Source organism: Corvus cornix, chromosome 4A (genome assembly GCF_000738735.6).
Source record: "Corvus cornix cornix isolate S_Up_H32 chromosome 4A, ASM73873v5, whole genome shotgun sequence".
Lineage (NCBI taxonomy): Eukaryota > Metazoa > Chordata > Aves > Passeriformes > Corvidae > Corvus > Corvus cornix.
This window is the reverse complement of record NC_047058.1, coordinates 19,400,199-19,407,917: the sequence shown is the minus strand read 5'-3', so window position 1 is coordinate 19,407,917 and position 7,719 is coordinate 19,400,199.

Sequence of the window (7,719 nt, the reverse complement as noted above, 5' to 3'; positions counted from 1 at the left end):
AGCCCATCCATGTCCATGGGCAGGGACACCTGCCACTTCCAGCATCCATGGACATGGATGGCTCCCGAGGGAGAATCTGGACAGGGTCACTGTAAACCAAAGGAAAAGCTCTGGATTTTATCAGTCTATGAACACCTGACAGATCCCTGTCCCCGAAAAATGGGAAGCTCCAGCCACAGCTCGCCACCCAACAGGGATTTTCATGGATTTAATAACTCCAGGGAATACAAATTAACCCCAGGCTGTGTCCGCATCTTTCCTGGATCTCTGGCAGCTCTGGGCAGGTTCCAAGCCTTTCCCTCAGCAAATATTGTCTCATTTTTCCTGGTTCCACCTTTCCTGCAGCCAATACTCCTCTCATTTATCAGGATATCTCCTCTGTCCTGCTGAAATCAGTGCTGTTCCCACCAGAGCTGGTCGGGAATCCCTGAATTCCCCCTTGGGAGCCATCCGTGCCCACGGTGAGGCACTGGGAATTGCACCCTGCGCCAGGCAGGAGTGGGGGCACGGCACAGGGGGCACTTCCCACGGCAGAACGGGAGCTTTGGGATGAGGAGCAGCAGCAGCAGGGCCGGGAGGTGCCGGAATGCTCTGGGAGCAGAGCCGGGCTGGGCTCGGCAGCATTCCCAGGCGGAGCCGTAAATGCCGCGGGAAGGATCCGCAGTCCCTGATTTATGGAGCTCCAGGCCAGCCCCCTCCGTGCTCTCGGCAGCAGCTCCTGGGGGCTGCGCTGGGGCTCTCTGAGCTGAGGGGCTGCACCGGGCCTGGGCCAGTGCCAGGAGCCTCCGAGGGCAAACCTGGAATGGTTTGGGTGGGAAGGGAAGGGAAGCTCATCCCATCCCACCCCTGCCCTGGGCAGGGACACCTCCCACTGTCCCAGGCTGCTCCAAGCCCCAATGTCCAGCCTGGCCTTGGGCACTGCCAGGGATCCAGGGGCAGCCCAGCTGCTCTGGGCACCCTGTGCCAGGGCCTGCCCACCCTCCCAGGGAACAATTCCTTCCCAATCTCCCATCCAGCCCTGCCCTCTGGCACTGGGAAGCCATTCCCTGTGTCCTGTCCCTCCATGCCTTGTCCCCAGTCCCTCTCCAGCTCTCCTGGAGCCCCTTTAGGCTCTGGAAGGGGCTCTGAGCTCTCCCTGTGTCCTTCCCTTCTCCAGCTGAGCACCCCCAGCTCTCCCAGCCTGGCTCCAGAGGGGCTCCAGCCCTGGAGCAGCTCCAGGGCCTCTCGGGACTCGCTCCAATATCTCCATATAATTATTGTGTTTTATCCCAGACTGGTTTGGGTGGGAAGGGCCCTTAAATTCCACCCAGTGCCACCCCTTCCACAGGCAGGGACACCTCCCACTGTCCCAGGCTGCTCCAAGCCCCAGTGTCCAGCCTGGCCCCGGACACTGCCAGGGCTGTGGATGCCTCTCCCTCTCCATCTGCTCCATGGAACAGCGCTCCCACCCCAGCCAGCCCAAGGATGTCCAGGATCAGCAGGACAAGAGGAAGGAGGGGGTGGCTCTGTCCCCACAGCTCCTGTTCCCGGGCTGGGAGCAGGGAGTGAGGGATGGACTGGAGAGGGAGGAGCAGGAGGAGCAGAAGGATGGAGCTGAATTCCATCCCCCTGCGGAGCTGGCGGGAGCTGGGGTGCCGAGGGTGGGAGGTGATTTATTGATTGATCGATTTGTTTATTTATTTATTTATTTCTCACTCTCTCCCTCTGCACAAGTCCAGAAATAAATCAAACCAAGCCAAGAGCGGGATTGGATCAAGGCCAGCTCCCGGCACCTCTGAGGAGCAGCAGGAGCCAGGAAAAGTCGGGATGAAATTCCTGCTGCTGGGAAGGTTGGGATGTAATTCCTGCTGTGGGAAGATTGGGATGTAATTCCTGCTGTGGGGCTGCAGAGGGAAGGTTGGGATGCAATCCCTGCTGTGGGGCTGGCACAGGGAAGATTGGGATGCAATCCCTGCTGTGGGGCTGGCACAGGGAGGTTGGGATGTAATTCCTGCTGGGGCTGGCACAGGGAAGGTTGGGATGCAATCCCTGCTGTGGGAAGGTCAGGATGCAATCCCTGCTGTGGGGCTGGCACAGGGAAGGTCGGGACGCAATTCCTGCTGCTGGGAAGGCCGGGATGCAATCCACCCCTCCTGCCGGGGCTGGTATTTCCCTGCCCGGGATGCAAAGGTCAGCAGAGCTGCTGCTGCTGCTCCATGTGCCGTCCCTGCTCCCCTTCCCACTGGGATGAAGGTTTGGGAAGGCTTTGATCTCCAACCCCGCAGGCTGGAGCCTCCAGAGTCTCCTCTCTCCAGTGGGAAGCTCTCCAGGGAAAAGCTGGAGCTGCTCGGAGCCTCTAAGGGACCTTATAAAACCATGGAATTACTGAAGCTGGAAAAGGCCTTTGGGATCATCCAGTCCAGCCTCTCCCCCAGCACTGCCAAGGCCTTCATGTCCCCAAGTGCCACATCCACACTGATTAAGTTCCCAGGATGCTGCCAATTCCCGGGAACAGCACAGCTCTGTCCCCCCACCGTGGGAAAAGCTGCCTGGGCTGGAGAGGGTTGGGAATTCCAGTTCTACACCCCCAAAAAACCCCAAAACACCTTGCGGGGGGGGGCTCCAGAGGGTTCTCCCTGTGGAATGCTCCATCCTCGCTGCAGGAGGCAGAGCAAATCCTTGGCACACACAGCCGCTATCCCAGCTGCTGGAGCTGCCTCTGGAGGCAGGAGAGGAGAGGCACTGGAATTTGCCTCTGGGATTTGGGGATGGATATCCAGAGTGGGGGATATTTTAGTCTGGTGCTGGTGGAAGATTTTCTGGGAGCTTGGAGCAGTCCCAGCCCCTTCCCGGGAATGCTGAGGGCTCCTCCAGGGTCGGGGCTGGAGCTCTGCCCGCCTCTGGCTGTGCTAATTGATACCTCCGAGGGGGGAGAGCACAGATATCAGCACTTAATGGTGACTAACGGGGCTGATGGGATTCCGTCGGGTTTGTTTGCCACCGTGGCTTCCCGAGCCTGGCAAATCCAATAAAAATTCCCAAATAAAAGCCAGATTGCTTCGATATCTCAGCGTTAGTGAAAGCCAGCAGGCGTTCCCAATGCAGCTCTTTTATCCTCGAGGGCTGTGATCCCACAGCCACTCAGAGAGTGCTGGACCCTCCCTGTGTCCAGGGTGACCCATCTGTGACCCCTCCTGGTGCCCAGGTGGGATCTGAAATTGGGATTGTGGGCTCTGAGTTCGGGGCTGTGGGCTCTGAGTTTGGGTTTGTGGGACGGCGGTGCTGGCACAGGGTCTGTGACCCCTCTGGGAACTCTTCTCCAAGGAAAATCGGGCTCCATTCCTTTCCCAGCAAACGTGTAAAAGGTCTGGATAGATCCATGAGCTCGGAAAGGATTTTCCACAGGGTCAGTGTCCAGTTAATGCCCGGATCCGAGGATGGGGCTATTTTTCAGCGGGGACACCCCCCTGAGGAGCAGTGCCATGGAATGGCGCTTCCCGAGGAATCCTGTCCCTGCTCCTGATGGATCGGGGTAATCACAGCAGGGCCAGCCCAGGGCAAGGCTCCTCCCAGCACTGAGAGAGGATACAAATCCTTCCTGCCCAAAAATCCTGGAGCCAGGAGCACCGGGAAGAGTCACAGGGGCCACGCGTGGTCCTGGCACGGCAACTCCGGGATGTTCGGCACTGGAAACAGGGACATTTCCTGGGGCTCTGGGATGGATAAACGCCTGATGACGGGGTGGAAGGGGCCGCAAATTCAGCCCAGCCTGGGCGGGTAAAGCCCAGCCTGGGCAGGAGGAGGCTCCGGCCAAGCGCGGGGCTCTGCTGCCCCAAGCGCTCCGCGAGCGAACGGCGCCGGCAGCCGGAGCCGGGAGAGCCGGGATGGAGCGGGAAGACACGCGGGATGGAGCCGGAGGAGTTTCGGGAAAGCCAAGGATCCAGGGGGGAAGGTCTGGCTCATCCTCGGGGCTGGGCGGAGGTGTGGGAAGCAGGAAGATTCTCCCGGCTCTTCCTCACGCCTTGGCAGATGCATCGGTTCCTCCTGAGCTGTCAGAGAGTCACGGAATAGTTTTTAGGATGAAAGTTTGTAGATTCCCAGATTTTTGGGGTTGGAAGTGACCTCCAAAGGCGATTTTTTCCAAGCCTTCTGCCATGGGCGAGGACACCTCCCACTGGGCCAGGTTGCTCAGAGTCCTTGTCCTGGGTGAAGGAGGTGACATCCCCGCAGGAACAAGCCCTGCTGCCAGACCCTGGAGCGGGGATGTTCCCGCATTCCCGGTGTCCCGCAGCCGCACCTCAGGAGGGCGCAGTCCCGGGCGATGCGGGCCCGGGCCAGCGGGAGGGACCGGCACGGCCACGGGTGGATGGCACCGCTGGAAAAATTCCATCCACCCGTGCCATGAGTTGTGAGGTCTCAGCCGAACTGGAGTCCACTGGGAGGAGATGGGAGCTCCTACGGACACCCCTGAGGATGCCCAGGCAGGGGCTGGAGTGCCCGGCAGCCCTGAGCTCTCCTCCGGGAGATGCTGGGAGCAGGAAGGATGTTCCCTGCGGGAATTCCCCCTTCCTCACATCAACTCCTTGCTCTCCTCACCCTTCCCAGGCATGCTGTGTTCAGCAGGTGACCAGAGGCACACGCGGGGTTGGATCGTCCCCTCCTGGCCCCACAGGGACCCTCGGTGACGATCCTGGTCTCCACAGGCCCCTGCAGGGCTGTAGGAAAGCCAGCACCCCCCACCCCGTGTGTCCTGTGCCTTCTGATCCTCTCCAGCTCGGGGTTTGTCCCCATCTTTGCGGTGCCTGCGGCGGCTCGGAGCCTCACTGGGACAATTCTCCCCCCTGCCTCAGAGCCCTCATGCGCTCCCTGCTGCCAGAAAGGGAAATTTTTATCCCAGTTTTACCCAGGTTGGTTGCGCCCACCCCCGTGTCTCTCCAGCCCACCCTCGGCGGGGTTGGGGCAGAGCAGACGCGCCCTAAGCAGCAGTTTGGGGGTCCCCGTGTTCTCCAGACGTGCCCAGGGGACACCCCCCACCCTCGCGGTGCCGGACAGAGGTGCTCAGGACAGCAGGGGTGGATCGATCCCAGGGGTCCCGCACTGGGGGGACTGGGGTGGGAATATTCGGGCGGCGAGGAGGGGGTTTGCTCCCTGCTCCATCCCCCAGCCCTGGAACACCGGGATGAGCCGAAACGGGGCTTTGGCACGGGTGGCAGGAGCAGCTCTCCCTCTGCGGGGCCCCTCTGCTCGCACATGTCAGGTAACGCTGGGTCTCCTTGGTGATGGATTAGGGGATTAGAGGGATCAGGTGAGCCCTCCGCACGCGATCCGGTGACTCCCGGAACGGCTCCGGGAATGGCTCCGGGAATGCTCCTTCCTGGCACGCTCTGGGAAGGCTCCGAGCCGCGGTGCCCAAGAGGGGGAAGGGTTTGTCCCACTGCCCAGTGCTGGGGTCAGTTCGGGGCTCAGATCCTGGTGCTGAAAAGCTGTGGGGTGTCCCTGTCCTTCCTATCCTCCAGGGAGAGGAAAAAAGTCTGGGAGTGGGAAAAAAGAAGTTTTACTCTGGCACAGTGACTTGTCTGGAGGAGGGTTGGGATTTGGGATCCCTCTGCTTTGGGGTTGGAGGTGGGTGAGGCCCCTCTCGGACGCAAGGGTCTGGATGTGGATATTCCCTGTCCTGGCTCGCACTGCTGCCTCTGCGTGGCCGATGGGAGCAGGGAGCGGCACAGGCTGGAGACAGAACAGGGCTGGAGAAACTGCGTGGAAAAATCATCGGGAAAGGGAGGATTTCTCCCCAAAGGTGCCAAAATCCAAAAGCTTCCCTTGGGATGGGACTGCCGAGTGTCCCCATGGAATGGGAATGCTGAGCGTCCCCATGGGCTGGGGGGAGTGTCCCCATGGAATGGGACTGCCAAGTGTCCCTATGGAATGGGAACGCCGAGTGTCCCTATGGAATGGGAACGCCGAGTGTCCCGGTGGCCGGAGCTCTCCCAGCCCAGCTCTGTTTGCCGTGTGTTGTTTGAGCATTCATCTTGTTCAAGCACCACTTCAGCCCCGCAGGACGGGGCCGTATCTCGCAGAAAAGAACCGAGAGCCTTCCTCCCCCCGTCCCTCACTTTCCCCCGGGCCTGGATTATCCCAAATAAACACTCGCTGTGGGTAATGGTTAACTTTAATGGCTCGGGCTGCAGCGGGAGGCTCGAGGGGTTGATAGTCCCCGGGATGAAGGAGATAAGGGCAGGGTTTGAAGGGCAGCGCTCGTGGCTGCTGTCACGGCGAGCACGGCCCGTTCCCACCAGCAACATACTCCGCCACCTCCCCCAAAACTCACCCTGCTGGGACATTCCCTTATGTTTTCCAGGGGGTGCTGGGAGCCAGGATTTGTCCCTCCAGGTCACAGCCCGTGGGTGGCTTTGCCACAGCCACCCGCGGCCACAGGAGTGTCCCAGTGCCACAATCAAGCCTCTGCTGAGCTCCGGAGATGCCTGAAGAACCCGCCCGGGGCTCCTTCTCCCTTCAGTTGTGTTTTCCCGAGTCAATGGATAACTTTACAGCCGGGCCATGGACACATCCAACAGAGCAGCCTCGGGGGCAGCGATGGGCGGCGGGGAGGGACAGCAAAGTTCACACCTAAAACCACCCTCAAAGTCACTGCCGGGCTGGGGGGCATCTCCAGGGTCCTCCCAGACCCCAGGGAGGCTGGGCTGGGTTTTCTCCCACCCGTCCCAGCAGACCCTGGGCACAGGGTGACACCGAGCAGGACCTTTCCCCTCTGGAATCACCCCGGGGGGCAGAGGAAGGACAGAGGCTCGCTGAGCCTCCCCCAGGGAGTTTCCCATCCCCATCCTCCTTCCATGTGTTTTCCAGGTGCTGGACATGGTGTGGTAGCATCAGCATCACTTCCTTCTGAATTCTGAGGAAAAACCCGAGAGGAGTCTCCTGTTGGTGCCGTCACCTCCTGGCCATGCCCTGTGAGACCGCGTGGCCTCCTCCAGGCTTCCCCCGGGATTTTATCCCTCCCTCTGCCTCCTGCTTCCCTCCCTGTCCTTGGCCAGCTGGATCCTGGCATTCCTGGAGCTTTAACAGCCCGGCAGGAACAGTCCATGCATCGACCCAGCTTTTACAGCCGTTGCTTCACCGTCGGCACAAACAAGGCCAGGACGGGGACGGTGCTGGGGGACGCTGCAGGGAGTGAGAGCCATGGGGTGCGAAAGGGAGAAGGACTTTTTGGGATCCTGCTCTGCTGAGAACCCACTGAGGGACGAGCCTGAACTTCCATCTGTGCTCTGAGCCCTGCCCCAGGTCTGCCACTGCTCTAAGAGGATGTTCCAGGGAGGAGCTGGCCCAAAGGGACCTCAGCCAGGTCTGACGTCTCTCCAGTGATGCCCTCTCTGGGGCTTCCCCCACTTTGGAAGGATCCCTCAGCTTCTCAAACAATCAGCCACCCTCTAAACCTCCCTGGCATCCCCGTTACTCCCCGTCCTGGTGACCTCACCAGGATCAGCCCGTGGCACACCCAGAGCACAGCCCGGGGCACAGCGGTGTCCCCAAGGACAGGAGGGTGCCACGGAATGTTCAGGGGTCTTGTCCCTGTCTTGTCCCTCTCCCCCTCCTGGCTCTGCTCCAGCTCCCTCCTGGATCTGTGGATGCCCCATTTCCCTGCTCAGGATAAACAGTAGGAGCACACAAAGGTGAGGGGATTAAAAACAAGCAGTTTGTCCCTCCTTTCCCTTCCCACGGCAC